General features: G+C 39.8%; 1 protein-coding gene across 5 annotated transcripts in view; it reads left to right on the top strand.

The window, feature by feature from the left end:
• Nucleotides 1-21,147, top strand: part of LOC117213030 — a 486,984-nt gene that overhangs the window by 125,407 nt on the left and 340,430 nt on the right. The window contains exon 1 of one of the 5 annotated variants that reach the window (XM_033458257.1): nt 10,054-10,817. The exons of the other annotated variants lie outside the window; for them this stretch is intronic. The gene's annotated coding sequence lies outside the window, so the exon portion shown is untranslated. Of the gene's footprint in view, nt 1-10,053; nt 10,818-21,147 lie in introns of those variants that run through there. 5 annotated transcript variants of the gene reach the window in all.

The following is a 21,147-nucleotide window of genomic DNA, read 5'->3' on the forward strand; positions in this document are numbered from 1 at the left end:
CTCTGGCAGTCACGCAAGCACGCGGAACGCCGGTAGGTATATTCCTGCCCCGGCGTTCCTTCCAAGTCCCGTAGTACTGGGAGGGTTCTAACGATGCTACGGAATTTTAATTCGATTTGTACCAGGGAGATCCCCGCGAGAGCGAAGCCACGCCGTCTACCAGCAGGCGTAGAATCAGAATCCCTCTCGTATTCTTCGTGCAATAAATCCTCGCGCGATGTAACCCAATTACTTCTAGTCGTGGTGTGTTCGCGTGCACGGAGGGTACATCGTCCTCTCACTTCCGATACGGAACCGACTACCAGCCTTTTATCAACGCGTTAATTGGAAAAGGGTGCAACTTCACGGAAAAGTTACATCGTATCGACGACTTGCGAAGAAACTAAAAGATAAGAACTTGTACTATATTCAACTTATGATAGTAACATTCGTAGCAGGTAGATAGAAGGTTCTTTCAATTTACGGTATCGTGGTTTTTGATTTGCTGATTTGTTTGTAATGCAAGTCGCGTTTCATGTTTTGTTCTGATCGATTTAATGGATCAGGTGATTGGTAATTCAGCGTTCTTCGGTTTGTATATTAGCTGGAAATGAGCAGTGTTTGTTGGAATTCATTCTCTTTTATTAAGCGATAAATATCTTATCCATCCATTATATAGGGAAGATTTACTTAACGAAACAACTGAATTATATCTCGAATATAATACCGTTAGTCACGTTTAATCTATAATTTGTGGATCCTATTCCTAAACGTACAAATAAAACGTTTTGCTCGCGATAATAGGATTTTTTGTTTGGAAACGAAACGCAGATTGACCTACTTTAAGTTGTATCCCCGTGAAGCTAACACAGTCAAAGCCACGTTATTTTAATTGGTGACTTGTTGCGAATCATTTATGTGAATTTACTTTTATTTACTTTCTCCTGCAATCAGAAATCATTTCTATGAAACGCTGGCAATTATTTTAATTATTAATCTGCAGAAAAACTGCATTAGCTTCTGTTAACCAAATATTCTGTGTGGCAAACTTCCATTCCAGGATTTATTCCTAGGAATGGAGCGCTTTGCCTTTACTCGACTTAATTCCTAGCTGGATTGTATCAAGCTGGGGGGCGGCTGAATGGTTTAAATCTACCGAAACAAACGTTACCCTCGTGATGAACGTCGAGAGTTTTTATCTCGACGAACTTGCTCCTTGCACGTCTTATCTGGGATTATTTCTCCTGTTACGGCTATTTCCGTGGGGATCTGCATAACCTGGTTGACAGATAATTTATACGTTCCCAAGTATTCCTCTTATTTTCTTTTGGTTTCCTTTACTAATCGTAAACAGCACATTTACATTCGATTAAAGATGTTATTATGATAACGATAGGTTTCTTCAAGATGGGCAATTTTGATTACAAACGATGTAGTAAATACTATGGATCGAGTAGATGAAGCTACATGAAAATGATTGAAAAAAGACACAATAAGTCACATTTTTCATATTTTACAGAAAAACAACTTTAAAATTATCACATATTTTCGTATTCTTCGTATTCTAAGGCAGTGATTTATAGAATTATTTCGTTCTATCGTATGAAAAAGTGCAATATCTATTTCGAACTGTTAGGTTGAAATACAGCGTGCACAAACGGATCATATGACGTCATGTGTTCATAACATACTCCACTTTATTAATTCCAAAACCATCACGAAACGGTACACTATGAATTCAGTGTACAAACACGTCTTGCAAACAATCAACTTAACAAGTGTAACCAATCGAATGAAACGTACGTATCGATTCATCGAATAAACTCATCCCTCTTCTCTATACAAATTTCTGATACAAGATTTACCACAATTGGCCTCGTAAATATCTAATTATTCAAGCATCGCGCGTTGGTGTCCGACTAATTTCACACCGACGAGGAACGCGTCAACCGGCTGATAAGCCTCCGGTAATTACTCAAACACCAACACTGAAAACGTCAAGCGTCGAGCAACGAAACCGATGAAAAAAACAACAGGGATGATTCGAGACAGGCGGATTAAAAATTCCATTTTAGAGCCAGGGAGAGGGACAAGTTCAAGCGCGGAGCATCTCATTAAAACAGTTCGATGGACGGGACGCGCGATGACGAAAGGATTAACGTGGCAGAAGCTCGAGGGAGGCCGGAATGACAGTAATAACAGAGCCGTCCGTCAAAACCGAAGTTCCACGGACATGCTCGATAATCCAACGAGCCACGGTAACACCGGATGATCTGTCAGCTAGTTTTCCACCATCTCCCGCCCGAGGTCGACCTTCTCGAGAATCACAGCGAAGCTCTGGGAAATTTCGAAAACGACCGACCCTCCCGTCGACCAATTTTATTTTTCGCCCAGCGCGATAACGCACACGGGGGTTGGCTCGACTTTTCGACGTCATTTGGCACGGCCTGATAGGAAATGGAAACACAGTCGAAGGGGCTTCGACTGTCGATAATTCTCGGTGGTAACTGGCCGATTTCGAGGGGCATTTTGGCAGAGTGCGTGATTTCGATCCGATTGCTCGAAGGTGGAGCTGATCGCTGATACGTCTGGTTAATTTATTGAGCGAAGAAGCTTATTTTCAGCTTGTTTGTTTTAATAGAATTTACGATGCTTCAAATATCTTCTCGATTTTCTTGTTCTTATAAGTATGAAGCTTTCTGAAAATGGGAATCTTTTGAAGACGAAATGTCAATGAGAAGAATCTTTTTCAAAATTCTCGAATTTTCTTTCATAACAACAATGTGTAAAGTAAGATTCGATTATATCGATTGACTGGAGAAAGTGAAGAATTAGAAAAAAGAATTGCGAATTACATGAACGTAATATGTCGGATGAATACAACGTTTGTTTTTAATAAAAATGCTTCAGAATTACGTTCAATCTTTAATTCTTAATTCTAAGTTCAAGTATATACAACGGAACAACTATCCACGAATTTCTTGTTTAAGGGAAATTGCAAGTAATCACAGAGAGAAAATCTTTCTTTGGAAAATGCTCGGCTATAGAATCGTCATATTTCGACTTCCGGATACACAGCAACGTACGGGAGGTTGTTATAGACTTCGCTTAACATCTCGTACACGCAATATACGTGGAATAACATGTACCACTATTATCTTCATCTCATGCAAAGTTTTCTTCGTGGAACTGGTTACGTGGAGCAACTCAAATTAGACTTATCCGTGCTGCATCATCAACTCGTAGATGATGCATTAAGTTACTGCATTCGGTACAATAGGCCATGATACACGGGCAACTGTGCGTAAATGGGAAATTGCGAAGCGGAAAGTTTACTGCGCGCCGCATTGACTCACAGTTGACGAAACTGCATATTTATTTGTGTACCGGACGAAATTAAGAGCAATATAGCTACTTTCACGCCCTCTTCTCGGATAAATGGCTCTTACTTGTGAAAACGGTAAAAATATAACGGCAAAATGTAACGAGCAATTTGCTATATAGAGAGATGCATTTTTTTTTTGTTAATTATCTAACAACTGGTATTTTCAGTTTATTCATGCAGAGAAAAAAGTTTGTGGACTGGTAATAGTAATCTTGATTTTATTGTAAATGTGCATTACTTAGCAGAAGTAGAATAGTATACTAATAAAACATAATAGACAATAAAATAAAATAAGTCGAAGATACAGATAAATATACGAGTAGGTATATGCGTATAGATAAAACCAAATAGAGATAAGTTTCCAAGCTAAATCTCTAGGCTCTAGAATACTTGGAACTTTTGATTTTTCGATATAAAGTAAAATATATTCCTATTCTTGTTCACAATGAGATGTGCTTTGTACAAACCTTACTGTCTACTCTGAAAACATCTTAAATGTGTAGTATGCCAATTTTAATCGCAAATGTTCTCTACATGTTTTCAAATTCTTCAGATATCTACGATCTGACAATTCTGACGTCAAACCGCAAATGAATTTATCAGAATATCATGTATCATGATTGCACAACGAACAAATCCATACAGAACGGTTCTTGCCGAGGTTCGATGATTCAATTTTAAGGGCATTTTACAGGGAGCCGCGCTTTAACCAGCTAATATTAACACCATATTTCAGCGGATAACGAGAGAACGCGCGCCGTTTAACGCGCGCTCCGTCTACACGCAATGCGTAACAACGGCGATTTCTCTCAAAACCTCTCAACGTACGTCAGCGAAAATTTCTGGTAATAGTCCGGTAAGCCCTTTTCGGTGGGCGCACGATATTCCAATGGATTTTCGCAACGTTCCATGCTTGCCGATTCACGTGAATGCCCGGCATAAGCCACGTGGGCTTAACAAAATGATCCACGATGAATGAAACGCTATTTTATCTATAGAGCGGTTGGTCGAATATGTCGATTCGGAGCCAAAAAGATATCGTTGAATCCACGCCAGAAATTTCGTGACGGAATCTTGCGGTCGTGACGTTTTTCTAGAAATAAATATGTACGTGTATTATGTGTGCGTGTTCAAGTATGTGCGAGCATCATCCTGCCATTTCATGCGTTTTGGCTCGGTCGCCATTATATGACGTCGAATCGCGATACATATTTGAATTTCCATTCTGATCTATTCACTACACTGACTGACCATTTACTCGGCTTGATGTTTCGTATGTAGAATTCTCCCGTTCTCTCTCTCTCTCTCTCTCTCTTCTCTCGTTGTGTATTTTTTACTTTGATTACCAATTTTGATAATATCCGTGAGCATAGTGCCAATATCCGTATGCAAAATACAGAACGAGGATTATACGTTTTCCACGAAACGAATGTATGAATTTTCTGTCAACGAACTGATATGTGGAAAATATTACGAGGAAAAATCGATAAACCCTAGAAATATTGTAGATTATGTAAAATTCCAATTATTGGAGTCTGTTAATTCTGTGGAAATCGCAGTTCTACATCTTCCATAGCAAATATATCTGAGTATAGTGGTGTAATTAGTTAAAATAGTTTCAATAATTAAAAATATCTAAAAATTAGGTCATTTACAGTGAAATATCGTGATTGAGTTATGATAAAACAAATTTAGAATTGAGTAATGATGAGGTAGGGTATACAAATTTCGTGTGAGCCAGATATTAGGTTAAAGTAAGCAAAGGTAACAGCTTCTCTTTCGTTTCATTCTTTTTTCACTCGCCATTCCACCATATGTCTACCCTTTCTTCCCTCAGCTTCTATTCTCCTTCATCTTCCCCTCCCTTTTTTTCCTCTCCTCTTTCGACAATCCTATTTCTTCATTCTTTTCCTCTTTTTCGTTTTCTTTCGTTTCTCCTCCCTCCCCATTACAGTTTTGGCAATTGCTCCGAATAAATTTAATTTTGATGTCTAATAATTTCGCATAGTAAACGTTATATTTAATCTGCGGAAAATCGTACATTCTGCCAAACTATGAACGAGGAAACAAAAGTTGAGATCATCTGAATACGCCAAAGCACAAGCCAAAGAAAACACGCACGCTATCTTCGAAGCTCCGATTTCTTCATGAATATATCGAGCAATGTTGTATTATATTCCGGTAATTTTAAAAAGGTCATCCACTTCTTACTTCCTCTTTCTCGCTCCTTTCCATATACATGATATTAATCTGCATTAATTCAATATCGTGATTCACTTATACGTTAGAATGGAATGCTGGTGATACAGCGGGGTAATTTCCTTTCTTTTTTATCTGACGCAAAATGAATATTATATTTGGAAGAATACGATGCTCGCCTACTCCATGTCGGTATAAGAAGCGCATAGAATATTTTAATTAAATCCGAGCCCTCAGAGAATCTCGGCAAAAGGAAAGAAAGTACATATAGCGGGAGTATACTGCCTTGAGGAGATTTATTACCGTACTTGGAAAGACTAAAACGCGACCGAGTAAATAGCGAGGAACGTGGAGTTTATCCGATGCTGTTAAAAATTCTTTAAGCATCTCCCTCGGCCAGGTATATCTAACGTTCGAGAATTAATTAAAAAGATGTGCCTTTATCGCAATTATCAAGATGTTGCGCAACACGAAGTAAATATCCACGATTAATATTTTTTATGGATTAAACAATGAATCACAAAGACGAGTTATTTATAAAAGCTTTAATTTACATACTATTGCAAACATATCTGTGTGAACATCATCCAGTAAGAATGTATATCTTATAAAAATGAATTATGCTAAATAAAGCTCTACTAGCCGTTTCTTCTAAACATAATCAATCGTTGTTCTTTATTTTCGTCCCGATAAATAAATAAGCATGGTCGCGTAGGCGAGCACGCGGCAACACTTAATTTTCTCGGATAAAGACCAAGACTTTACGAGCGTTTTATCCAGCTTACCCGGAACCGTTGATTATCCCTGTGCAAGGGACGTAAAATGAATCTAACTCAAATGGATTTCTACTTGAACTAGACAACGCAATTATTTGTAATCGCAACAATGTAATTACTTGACATAAGTTATTGGAACGTGCGGTTGCAAATCACTCGCAGAGAGAATCCGTTGGCAACTATTTGCGGATCTATTGAGAATTTGGATCCGTAGATACGAATTGCCGCTATGCATGCCGTACAACCATCTCGCTGTTTCGTATCAAACTGATTCGCCGAGCTTTCTCGCGTTCTCTACTAAAAATATCGACGGATGTATCGGTTACAAAACACGAAGCAAAGAAGCTCGGTGCGAATAGTCACGACACGTTAGGAAGGGGGGCCTGGAATTAATGATCCAATGGGATCTCGTTAACATCGCCAGCAAAATTGTTATTAAATCGAGCGGCTTTGTTTGAATCCGCGGCTGCAGTTAATTAGGTGAGCGAGACAAATGGCGTTGTGCCTTTTCCTCACTTTGTAAATCCGTTGGCGGTTACTCTCGAAATTCGAAGTGCCATCTACGCGCACCAAAGTGACCTACGTGTATTTTACAAAAAGTCCGGGGAACAACCGACCACGGCAAAAAGAGACGATCCCTGTGGCGCCATTTCAACGATTTACAGCACCGCTTTTCTACGCTCGTTATGTTCCTAACTGTTCGTCGATCGTAATTTTCCCGGCTAATGTGCTTAACCATCGTCAACTCCTGCCTCCCTATCGGCGTGTCTTGTCAATCATATTAAAAATAGAACTGCCTACTTCCGATTGTTATTTCTTTTTCCTTCAAAATCACGGCGCGGCGCAAGCTTGTTCGTTGAAATAAATTTTCGTACGCGCGTATCTTCCGACAAAGTTTAACATTTCTTAGTGAAGAAAAATTAAAAGAGGCTGCAGCGAACCTAGTGAATGTACGGGAGACGAATCGAAAGTTCCTTCCTCGATCCTTTTTATTATCATTTCTCAATAGTAAATTTGTAATTTATTTTACTTTGACGTACACGCGGTTGCTTTCTCCCCCAGCCATTTGTATCCGATAAAATATGCTGCTTGCTCGGATGTTTAATGAACGATCTTGCGAATATTGAAAGAGCATACTTAGTCGACGGAGCATGTTTTACGTTTAATCTATAATCTACACGCATTATGCGGTCTAACGTTCCGATCTTGTTATACTCGCAATTTCTAAATAGAAAACATTTAGATATCTTCTTAAGTACATGCGACATCAGAACGTAACTTTTGGTATTGCCATATCCTTCAATCTCGTTTTACCACGCATGCTTTATGATTCACCAAATTATAATCCACGATCATAAAACACGACCACGTAGCTTGACTTTTACAACTCGTGTTTTATTCGGAGAAAAGAAAACGAGACCTGATCTGCGATTGCTCAGTCTGGACAGTAGTGTTCAAATAACGTGTCCACTAAAAAGTACCAAGCGTGCTATGTACATCATTTCGTAAGGAGGCATAAACGTTAAATTTACTTTAAATTGGAACGATTTGTTTTCCAAGCAATGACTGTTGGGAATAAGTAGGTCGAGATCAGTGAAAACAAGGAATATCAGTGGAGCAGACGGAAATATAGAGGCTGGCTTGATTTCCGTTTCTTTCGCGATGAAAATTGTGCGCGGGCGCAAAGAAACATCGAAGACAGGTGAAGCAATAACATGCGGAGCAGTAACAGGCTGGAGCAACGTCCAGCAGCTAACGTTGGCGGGAAAACAAAACGTGCAGATAATTCCCGGCTGAAATTATTTACACAGGGAATAACGAAAATTCTGCGGCCACGTTGACAATTAACAGAAGCTCTACGTCAAATAGATTTGTTTTTTCACGGCCATTAGTAAGGTTACACCGGAACATTTCCCTTAATCCGTGTTTACGGAGGGTCGAGGCTGCGGTATATCCGTTCCTCTATCTCTCCGTTAAGAAACGAGAAGCTTACCAGACGCTGCATTTTTTTGTAAACGAGCCGGGATAATGGTGCGAACCGCAAGTAAGGAACCACGCTAAAATGTTGCACCTTACACCTTACACCTTACGCCGACAGCGTGCGACAACGTTTCTGGTATGGTAACAAATTCGTCCAAGCTTTATTCGCATAGTTACCGTGCTACCGATGTATCTCGAAATTAATAACTGGTTTCCGTGCTATACTTATTGCGTTTGCAAAATTCGGTCTGATATTTATAACGAAAATCGATCAATTCTCTGGAATCCATCTTTGTGCTATATATGTTGATTATAGTTTAGACGAGAGCAAAGTAGTAATTGACTCTATAATCTGCATTTATTATGTATCAGTGTAATCTGTATGTACATATGTATTGAAATAGATTTGTGCCACGATTATAATAGCGTAAGCATCTTTCTTACATATATAAAAAGTAAAAGATTTAATTACTGTGATACAATACATACAACAGAAAATTAAGAAGTCTAATTGTAGTAATGATCGAGATAAGGTTATGTTACGACGTACATAGAAAACACGTGTACGAGTAGACTATAACGATAGAAATGCAATTATTTAATAATTAAAAAAAAATACTTTCAGTAGAAGTTACATATATCGAGCTTTATAGAAAAATTTTCAATAATATTCCGCCATTTTGTAACTCTGTCACTCTTAGTTATACTACAATATTAATGGTGAAACACTATAAACTCACAATAGCATGATACGTGCAGATTCGTACATTACAGATTCTTCGTTCAAGAATAAATTCAAACTGAACAACAATATTCTTCGAAATAACACCTTATCTTTAAGGAGATCGACTTTGAAAACATTTTAAGTATGTGTACTTAGCCTTAGCTCGAACACAATAACTCGGCGTGCCTTGTCGCGTATGTTTGTCGTTATGTTTCTAAACATGATTTTCGTCGTAGTTTACTACCCAGCGTCCTGTAAGTTTGTTATCGATACGAATAATCAATATCTTACAAGATATGTATATAGTAGTCAGAAAGTAAGACAACGTACAGATGAACCGTATTACAGCACGTAATATAGGACGATGACAAAGACTCGCGATGACAACGACACAACATAGACGTGAATTTAAAATTTGTTTCCCCCACTCGATCGGAACGTACAGCATGAAAGGGGTAGTGGGCCGAAAGGACGACATAGCGCGAGTGCGCGCGCCTATGGCGCGCGCGGAAGGACGGTTGGCCGCGAGGAAAAGAGGGTGAGCACTACAGGTGGTGGGCGTCCCAACGTCGTGAGCGCCGCTGCACAACGCGACAAACAACTAAAACGCGGCCGTCGAAAATCCAACCCAACGTGTGTGTCCATCCATCCGTCGGTGGTATATACGACACGTTTGTCACGACGCGATGCGATGATCCAAACGCAGCAAACGACCGTCAATTTCGGCTAAGTCTTCGTCGTACGCGTTCGCGCTCTTCCGTTGAATCCTAGCCATTTCTCTCTTGCTCTTCCTAGACTGCGCACATTATATATACGTACAGATATAACACACACATACAGCGATACACGATCTATATATTTCTCTTTCTACCCGTAGCCTACTATTACTACGTGCACGCGCACCGATCTACCTATCTCTCTCCCTTTCCGGCATCCCCCTTCTTCTCTCTTTCTCCGACCTTCCGTCCTTACCCCTCTCGCGTGCCCGTCGGATCGTTTCGACGAGATACCGCGCAGTGGCGCAGTCGTCGCCACGAGAGCGACGTGCTCTCCGTCGGTGGTCATGAATCGTGCGGCGGAAGAGGTCCTCGCGAGCCGGCCGCCGCCGTCGTCGTTGTAGTCGCGTCGTCCTAGTCATCGTCGTCGCGCCGTTGTGCTAGTCCTCGTCTTCGCGCGATCGTCACGCGTTTGTGGATCTTTGTAGCAGTCGTGTTTGATACGTGCGGTGGTCGTCGTTGTCGTGGTGGTGATCGTGTGGTACACCGGATCTCTTTGAACGGACGATCTCGGTCTCGCGTGTGGTCGATTACGAGCGCGACTGTACCGATCAAACTCCGCCGGTGTTGTTGTTGCCGTTTACCGTGTGACGATCGAGTGGTGGTTTTAACGAGAGGAAGAAATATGGGCATTGGTTGGCGCGTGCCGCGTCGCGGTGAACGTTGCGTCGCTGATCGCCGACAGCGGCGCCATAACGGGGCGCGTTCGCACGCGATCACAGTGTGAGACGAGAGAAAAAAAATATAGAAGAGGAAGAGGAAGAAGTGCGGAAGCCGGTTGCACGCCGTTCAACCGGAGGAGATATATAAGGCCTGCTGCTCCTGTTTGTATTGGTTTTTTCTAGTCAGTGCCGTGATCATAGCCGCGTGCAACCACGCTCGTTCGGAGATTGTGCTCTGTGCCCCAGCGGGAGAACGAGAGCGCGCCGAGGGCTGAAAATGTGAGAAACTTGTTGTTCCGGCTGGTTGGCGGGACACCGGACGATTTCGTTGACAAGGTAATGCGATACGGCTGACCAGGCGTTTTTACGCGCCAAATAAACGCGGGTATGGTTCGTGTCCGCGTGATTTACGCTCTGTACGCGCGCAAACGCGACACGTCGCGGATTTCGCTGAAACGTGTGCACGTTAATTACACGATTTGTGGACTCTGCCTCTTCTCGTGCAACCGTTTTTTCGCTACCCGTGTTTAGTGTCGATGTGCAGTATTGCTCGCACGTCTATGTGTGCGAGGTGCACTTTCCATCGCAATTTCGCGTGAAAATATCGCATCGCGTCGCGGGGATTCATCGAAATAGCCAACCCATTGTCGACGTCGATTAACGTAATGGTCGATCGCGTGTTAGACAGTGATCGATCGTAATATAGTTTGACACGGTTACACTTAGAAAGTAAGGATCGCGTAATACGTTTTCGCGATGACAGATGTAGGTTAGATTGTATGATCTTGGATAGTTAACTTCGACGCTTTTCAGTGTCGCGTATCGAAGCAATTATTAACGTCTTGTTATACATCCGTACGCTGTAAAGATGGCCGCCGTTATCGATCTATATTTCTCTTCGATATATCAAACGACACCAACTTTTTACTTCGATTCACAATTTTACCATGTATTTTATAATAATTAGAAACATTCAGAATAAGTGTTAACCCTCTTTAATAATTCGAAAAGACTCAAGGGAATCGATTCCTTTTACTTGCTCCGAATAGGAATGTCAAATCGCTTTTTCTTTCTGCAAAGTTGATATTCGAGCCGGTTGCGTTCGAATAAGCGGGAAGTGATTAATTGAACGCTCGTTCCGCGGTTCGACGGCGCGTAACAACGAAACTCGCTTTCCAGCAGGACCAGTAGCTGCTCCGTGAAAGCGTAGAATTCACGGACGAATAAAGAGACTCCGTGAGTAGTGGCGGCTGTTCGTCTCTGACGTTCGGTGGATTTACTGTTTACGCTGTTTCCGGCGTTAACTGTACACGTTGGAAATTTCGTAGTTTCGCGAGGCGTTCGGTGACTTGTGCTTTTTCAGATCGATACCAGAGTCAAGGTTGCCGGTACGGCGGCACGTAAAAATAATAACACGCCGCGAGTACGGCGAGGGGGGAGCAAGGAGGAGGGAAGATGGAAACAAAGAGGGAACGTGCAACGGAGTGTTTTACGCTCCCTGTTGCTCCCTACATTGTTCCATATTTGTCCGGCTTCGGTGACCCTATCGGAAAAGCGCTATAAATAGAGAACGATTTCCAATTTTACACAGAAAGGCAGGCAACGCACCAACTGCAGACGAGATGCGACTACTCGAGTGCGCCAGACGTTTCCTTTCGTAATTAGGTCAATCTGTACGTAATGAGACATTACTCGCGCGCGTTTCTCTACGACCATTCTCGCGTCGTTTCGCCTCATTTCAGACGGCGAGATTTGTCCCCTCGGATCGAAAGATTTTAATTAAAGGTTCGCCACCGAGATTCGGTGACGACCGCGCGTTCCGACGCCACGAGCTGTCGTCTTCGCGCACTCGTTTTCGAGAATACACTCGGCAACGATTACCTCTTTAATCTATGAAGTGAGAAATTGGTCCAACGAGTTCGATTCGAAGAGATACGATCGTTTTATGAATATATGGGAACGGATCTTTGTTGGTTCGATAGTACTAATGGCTGTGGATTCATTGATAAATGTCGATGAATATTGATGCGAATAATAGAGATAGTTGTCAGAGTAGAGGAGAGTAATGGGTATAAATAGTTGTTTACGAACGAAGAGAAGAGTGGAAATTGACATTAGTTGTATTGCTTGCGGAGAAAACAAAAGAATCGAGTTCTTTCTGCATCGGTACCTATCTTTCTCTTTGTTTTACGTTAATTTATTTTCATAATATTTTACAAGAAGCCCTAGAAACCCTTGATCATAACGACGATGAATAAATTTGTACGTGTGATTTTTCCCAACGATTCGAGTAGTTTAAAAATGCCAGAATGTAATTAAATTACGAAGACGTTACTTAACTAAAAGTACTATCAACATTTATCACTATCTGTAGCTTACTTATACTTCGAAACTTTACAATCATTTATAAATGATTCGCCGTCGACGGTCACCACTAATATGATCATTTTACGTTGTTGCTTCTAAACAGATAATTTATATACACGGAAGGGACATGGAATCTGTCGTGTCCGTGTAAATCAAAGTTAAAACTTTAACCGAGTAGAGATCACCGACCAGAGAATTATTACGGAATATCGTTGGACCGTGTCGCAATCACGGCCCCGGTATTAGTTACATTCTTCATTCAGTGAGTGCATCAGCGACTTCCTCGTCGGTGGCGTGTATTTGCGCGCGTGGCGCTTTAAAATAGTCACCGGTAAATATACACACCAGCGGGGGAACACTTTTATTTATCGCGGCTACTACGTGCCGTTTCTGATTGACGGGCATTAGCTGCGGCCACTCGAACGTTCGTGCGCGGTTACCGTTTCGAAACGAATCGAAACGTCGCCGAATATTTACGGGGAATTTCCGCTATCGCGAGGAGGCCCGCGAAAGTTTAGATCGCTTTGCGGAATCGAGAAGGTGCAGAACGGATTAGAATTTCAGATGCACGCTTCGTTGCTATAGGATGTTTGCTGAAGTGATCTGTGATTGCTTGATGAGGAGAAAATGGAGATTCAACTTTGATTACTAGGAAATTGTAATGGAAGAGATTTTGGGAATAGTAGTACTGTCTGAGAATTGAAGGATTTGCAGTAGGAAGATTCGGTATTTGAAGTGTGTTGTTTGAAAGAGAAAGAAAGCTAGAAGCTATTTTATATTCGAAAGTATAAAAATTTATTTTTACGAACATTGGTTGTTTATTCAGATGGTTTTCGTTGCTTTAGTCAAATTACTGGAAAGTGGAATTGTTTAACCGAACTGCTCCCTTTGATTTGCATTGAGCTATCTATTTGCTATCGAGGATTTTTGTCGATTTACAAGAGAGGGGAAGAATGTACATGTAAACGGTACTGTGATATGCACAGTCTGATCATCTCGGGTGAATCTACTGCGCTGCTATGTGCCTTTTCTCCGCTAGCATAATGTTAAAAAATTTAAATTTTCTTGAATTTTTAAGTAAAATTAAAATTATTTAAATTCATTTGTAATATTTATCAATTTGATAGATATCGTGTAGGATGTACTGCTGCTTTCGAAGATGATGCTACTGATTCAATATTGTGTGCACGTTACGTGTTTTGAAAAGGTCAGGAGGATCGGATTAAATCTTTGAAGCAGTCATTGTTATAGTGCATTATACGTATAGTACACAGATTTTCTTGCGATGAACGATATGAATACAATCTGTATGACAACAATAATAATTAAATTCATGCTTAGCTTAAATACATTCATAGTAGATCGAGTCACTTAAGATAAATTGGTATATACTACAATGTATATCCGTATATGTTCAGTTTATATAATATTTGTCACTGGCAAGAAAGTTGCGAGAGTATCTAGCGTAATACACAATTTTGATTCGAATTCTTTAACTTGAAATTATTGCAATCGACACGATAAGTTTCGTGACTGTGAATTTCTCAAAATTGAAAAAACAGCGCTGCGGAATGAGTTTCAAATTCTTCGTAGAAAACAAATAATCCGAATGAATAAAGTATGATTCATCGTGTTTGGCAAAGTATGCGTTTATCTTTTAGTATCATCACTTTTTCCCGCATTTGTTAATTTTTTTATTCGAAGCTCCATCAATTTTTCGTATAAAAATATCGCCCCGTCGAATGTAGATATTTATTTTCGTTTCACAACGACGTATCTTCCCTTTTATTCCTCTCCAATAAATCGTGCAATTATTTGCCTTGTGACTATCTCTCCGTGGAATGGATCAACGTCTCTTCGTTAAAACGATCGTTTCCTATTCATGAGATACAGTTTACAACTCATTCTATTTTCTTATCTCCATATACGTCTGAATACGTTATATATAATACATTTCAAGGATTGGTAGCATATATGTACGTACATATGTCTTAAGGTAATGAAGCATCGCATATAAAAACTGTATTTTTGTCAGAAATGTATTGTGCTTTCCCTCGTTCGTTTCATATTTTATGATATGTTATCTTTAACATTGCAATTTATACTTCGTGCGTAAATTTTTACTAAATTGCCAATTAATTACAAACTTACATGCACATAACATTTTTCTTTTTTTCGAAATGAAGAGAAACGTGTATTTGATAGATTTAAATAACCAATAATTCCTTTCAATATAATTATAGAATACCTAGGATTATTAACAACGAATATTATTATCTTATTTGTTATAATAATATACGTGGTCAAAAAGTACATGAGATACAATTAGCGGATTGAAAGTTAGTTTCACAGCAATTATCGTCCCATTCTACTTGTCTATCCATCGCTCTCCTAATCTACTAATTGCAACATTACACACTATGCCTATCCCCCAGACTTACTCGAACCAACACAAGAGTAAACCAATCTAGAAGAACCGAACAAAATCTCCATTCCACTTTCGTACATGTGTATTTCCAACTATCAACCAATATCTGCACGTTTTAGCGGCATTTGTCCTTTTTCAACGAAACCAAAACTACGCTCTAGAACCATTTCACGTCGATCGTGCATCATTCACGATAGAACCGTACGCTTTTCATTCTGATCGCGCCCGTGAGCTGCGCAAGAAACGAGCGGAAATAATTTCAAAGCCGGACGCATTTGCCGATAGAAAAATACAGAACGATGCAAAGGGATGCAAACGAACGGATACAGCTTATCCCGGCGTTATTTTTCCTTTCCATTATATCGAGAATCTTACTCGCGATTCATTTCCGACTGCATGGGTTAGAGCTTTAGATTAGCGAGGCTTTTCCGTTCGCTTGCTTCCTCCCTGCTTTTTCTCCCCTCTTTTTTCCTCTCGACCTTGGTCCCTCTGCCTGCGATAAACATTTCCACATCGCTTTGACTCATTTCAATATTCAGCCACGAGTGGAAATTGACAGAACTTGTTACGGTCTCGCCACAGGCGAGAAATCCGATGTTGCTTGAATAAAAAGCAGAGAAAACGGAATAAAAGAACCGAATGGACGGGAGATCCACTCTCGTTCTCTTTCGTTCCTTTCCATTCTCTGTCCAGCGTTCAAGTATTCAACGATCGTTGCGAATCGCGAATTAACCCCACGGGTTCGACAGGGCGAGCCGCCCACCCTTTCGCGATCCTCTTCCGGTATTCTAAAAAATAATTCTCGCGCTTCGGGCGGTTATCGTGTGCACGTGAAGCTGAAGTAAGAGAGCCGTTTGCCCGTGCTCTTTATCGAAAATTGCTTCATTTATTAAACCGTTTAATATCGGATTTAAAAGCGCCGCGAACGATTCCTTTGAAGTCAGCCGCAGACAGGAAACGCGAAACATCGGCCGGTTCGTAGGGATGTTTCAGTGCAAATAGCACACCGGAAGAAAGAAGGAATGGAAATTAAAAAGTTTCAGACAAGCCATGTTAGGTCATCGTTGTTGCATTTTTGAAGCAGTTATAATTATTGCTTTGCACTCGGTGTATAAATAAAGCATTCCTTTATGCGTCGTGAGAGTGGTAATAATAGTTTTTGTAGAATAATTCAAGACAGGAAGAGAAATATTGTTGTTGCTTGCAGAGCTTTGATATAATAAACATCGTAATGTGATTATTGTGTAAAATGTTAGGCTGTTGTCTTGTAATATCCGTGACGATCGTGACACAGATTACGATTATGGTTGTATTCGTATCATCCTTTTAATCCCAAGACATATCGTATTTGTAGTTTTTCTAGTTTCAAATATTTATATCGAAGATTGACAAATACAAACTATACATACAAATGTGTCACGATAGATAAATGATTAGGGACTGAATTTAATCACCTAACAGCGTCGTCACACGGTATTAATCACATTTGTACGGATATCAAGCTTATTTATTTGTTATCGAACACAGTGCTGTCGAAAAAAACGCCTAGTGCATACCTTTGTTATCGTCCATGGGATTTTCGGGTTCTGGCTTCAATTTTTTCCCCTGTCATATCGCGCTACGGTATCTGTTTCTTTGGCTGCGGTCCAATAGATTTGGACGCGACCATTTCATTATTTTTTTGACTCGGGGCAAAATCTGTGGATCCAGTTTGTATGTGTGCGGATTTGAAATCGAAAAAGAACATGGCTATGTGCGTGACATACGGCTGTCACGTGCGTTCAACGTCATAGTGAACGCATCCGGGCCAAGCATCGACAGCTGTTCTCATTTCTCGCCTTCTGGATGGATATTTCTGTACCATTTGATGCATACGCGATAATCAGGCTGATTGATATCGGTATTGCTCCGGAAAACTCAGGTTCTTTAATTAACGCGTCTAAATGGTCGCCCTAGTTTCTCCTACTATCAACTTCGCATCCTAATCATCTTAACTTTGTGAACAAAACACGACCTCTGTGTAGAAGAATTTCTATTTGAAATTTATATCAACGATTTTTTCTGTTTTCAAGGCTCTTTTCAAACATAGCTAAGAATATGTATTTGTAAAGTGTCATGTGGTATCTTGGATCTAAGGTTCAGTAATTTTGTATGTTTTTCGTGAAGTAGAATTAGGTGGAATAGCTAAGTAAAATAAGATTAATTAAAGTACAAGAAGTAGTCGAACATGTTCATGTTTCTCAGCAGAACAATTTATTAAGTTTCTTCTATCTTTAGCACCTTGGGTGCTGGTTCCTTATAGACGTGTATTTAAATAAATATCTAGTAGAATGTTAATATATTTAGATGTACTTGGATGTTTCTTAAATACCAAATTCGAAGAATGATTCATATGTACTTCTTCGTGATCACTTCGTATCTCGGCAAAATCGAGCTAGTAAATATAATATCTAATACCAATGTTAATTGAATACTAAATATTAATTATTATTACACATTATATCAGATTATATAGTAATTACCAGTTCATAAGGATCAAAATACTAAGGAGATTAACCAAATGATAATTACCATGGTTACTTAAAATATTTACCGATTAGAATAATCACTTAAACTGTATTTTCTATTTTTTACAGAATAATGGTTTTATAAATCAGTTGTGTTATCAAAATTATCTAGTTATTTGACCTTGGCGTCAAACATGTATTCTTCCATCGTCCGCATAGTCTAAAAAATATTGCTTGTCATCATATTAAAATACAGAAAAGCTCAGCGATAGTGAAAATGTTACAAAATTTATCTTACTGGTTATAGCATTGGCTAACAGTTTCTTCTCATTTTCATCTTTTTTCTTTTTATTAAAACATTCTTTTTGAGTCGTAAAGCGAGATTAAAATAAAAAAATTAACAAACATGTACTTACTATATTTGTTTCTACGATCTTCGTGTGCATATATATAATTTCCGCAAACTTCTATTTCCGTAGTTAGGAGAAACTGGAAAGAGGAAGTGGTAGGTCGTTCGATTTTTTGGGATTTTGGCCGGTCATGGTGCCGGTGGTTTTATCGTAAATCATTCGTGAAAACGTGGCGTGTCAGCGAGAACACGAAACGGTGCGTTCACGAGCGCCGGTACGTGCAAAACGTAAAATCGTGCAAAGCGCCAGCTTGCTAGCCTAATCAACTTAGCGTGCGCTACCACCAACACCGTCTCGAGGTCTTCGCGGTCTGCCAACGAATGTCCCCTGTCACGAAATCGCAGATGCGAAACAATGCGTAACGGCCAGTGTGCGCGACATTAGACAACTGCATTGCAAATTACCGCAGGATATGTCAGTGAGAAGCGGCTAATTCTGGTGCGTTCGTCATCGTCTCGATTGTTCTTCCCGCGAAATATCGTTGCGCCAAACAAGGAGATGCGATGGTGAACGAAATGAGAATTTTTTCCTCTGCGTTTTTAGAACGTGAACGAAAAAGTGATACGTGAAATGGAGTAAAATATTAATTTTCTTCCTTCGAACGAAAGAGTGATTTTATATTTGATATAAAGGGATTTTATTCTGTTCTGATTAAAAAGAAAGATGGAATTATGTTAAAAGTGGTTGTATTACATTTACTATAATAATCATTTCTACCATTCGAAGCAGAGAAGATTATTTTAAATCAATATCAGTCTTCATATACTTCTTTCTATAATTTCATTTCTTTACGTTATTACAAAATACGGTGCCTCCAATGATTTTGTAGCGCGTATTATTCGAATATGTTTTTGTACAAATAAACTTCGTAAATGTGTGAAAATGAAATATTACATTAAAGACAAGTCAGGGATTTAGCAACACTATCATCCATTTCCTGTTTTTAAATGTTCATATAATGCATCACACTCGTTCACGGATTATAACGTAGACATTCGTCAACAGCCACAATGCTCTCAAATCAAATTTCAAGCATTTCCTCACTCTGTAAAATTCAGTCAGCTGTTATTTCTTACTCCATTCAACCTACCTGTGCAACCCTAGAGAGACTGTCTTTATGAATCTTTTAATCGTATCTTCTCCAACAACGCTGCTACATCCCTCACCGGTGTACGTCTTAAAACTTTCCAACCATCGAGTACTCGCACCCAGGTTCCATTGCTTATTTCTCTCCGTTAATACGCCGTCGAGAAATGTAATAGTGTCGTAAAACAATTATTGAACCATTAGCTCGCGTGCAGCGAACGGGAGACGCGTACGGATGGACGGACGATAATTACGCTCGTTCAGTGTCTTTGGAACTATAACGCGTATATACTGGCGCAGATAGTGGTTTCGATAAATTTAACGTTGATCGTGTAAAAAGAAATAACTGTTTGATATAGAGGAGTTGAACGAAATAATGGAAACACCTACTATATGTTATATACGTACATAGCATATATGAAATAATGGAAACATGTTTTATATATTATATATATGAGGTGATCGTCCGTGAAGGTGCTCACAAGAAAATACCCTTGATTTTCAACAATAACGTTTATTAGACTCTTAACAATTAACAACAAATAACGTTTAACCACGATTAACGATTAACAACGATTAATAACAAGTAACGATTAAAACTAAACTCTCAAGAGTAGACGACTCGTTTCTCTAATTGTGTTTGCTTCTTTTAACCTTTCGCACTTCGCAGCTCGGGGCAGAATGAATCCTTTTGGTTCAAAACCGAACAGATTCTTTCCTTTGTTGCTCCTCGATATCCCCACTACGCGCGCGTTTATTACAAGTCCGCGACGGTTGCCGCGTATGCATTCTACCAAATATTCGGCGAAAGAACCGTAGGGATATCGATGGTATATTAGGCCTGTCGGCCTTACGCTTTAAAGGTATAGCGCTTTGTGCCGCGAAGCCGTTGGAAATTTCCGTGGTCGAGTGCCGCCACATATGTAACATATATGGCATGTGAGAAGCGTTTTCATTATTTTGTCCAACCCTTGTACATGCACACTTGTATACTTCTAACTTATACAGAATGTTACTTATACATACAAATATTATATTTGTAGTTAACACTTTTCGAAACATAAATTATAGCTTGTTATCGTAAAGTATATTTCGAACGAAGTATATTTGAATATTGTAATCTGATACTGAATATCTTAATACTTAATTTTATCTCAGGCAATCATATATGTTTATACTTTTAACTAACAGATTAGTAATATTGTGGCCAGGTGTTCGAGTACTTACAGAAGGGTAGTTAGCGATATCAAACACTTTAACATCGACCAGATAAGTGAAAAATCTTCGATATTATACATTGAGGAAAACATTGAACTTTAGCCGTTGAATCGTGGAAGAACCTGAGCATGCTCGGTACCGAGATAATAATTTCACGCGGAAATAGAAGCGTACGAGAGAAACGAGCCAGTCGTTCGAGAGTTCACGTCCACGTGAACAATAATAACATCGATCTAGCACTCTTCTACGTTTTCCTCTCGATCTCGTCATTGCTCGATCGTGCGTGCAAAATGGCGAGCTTTCTTCTCCCTCTAATGCTCCCACTCGTATTCTTTTACGGTTATCACATCGCTGGTTGACGATCGTTTCAAAGCGTGCGCGATATCTTCGCTTTAATGATCCTCTTAATTGCTAGCTGTAGCACCAACTACTTGGAACTTTTCACGACGTCCTTACCGGTTGTACTAGCTGGCTACTTAAGCTAGAAATTCGCGTAGAATGTCGTATCGTTTTTCCCCTTCAGACCGAAATATAATATCGTAGAAATTCGCTGTGTTAATGAAGAATTCTTACTACGAAACGAACATGGAGAGAGTCGCTCGAACAGTGTTTTCTCTTTGTGAAGATATTGTGTTAGACGAATAAGAAAG

This window comes from Bombus bifarius, unplaced genomic scaffold (genome assembly GCF_011952205.1).
Source record: "Bombus bifarius isolate JDL3187 unplaced genomic scaffold, Bbif_JDL3187 scf7180000007970, whole genome shotgun sequence".
NCBI classification, from domain to species: domain Eukaryota; kingdom Metazoa; phylum Arthropoda; class Insecta; order Hymenoptera; family Apidae; genus Bombus; species Bombus bifarius.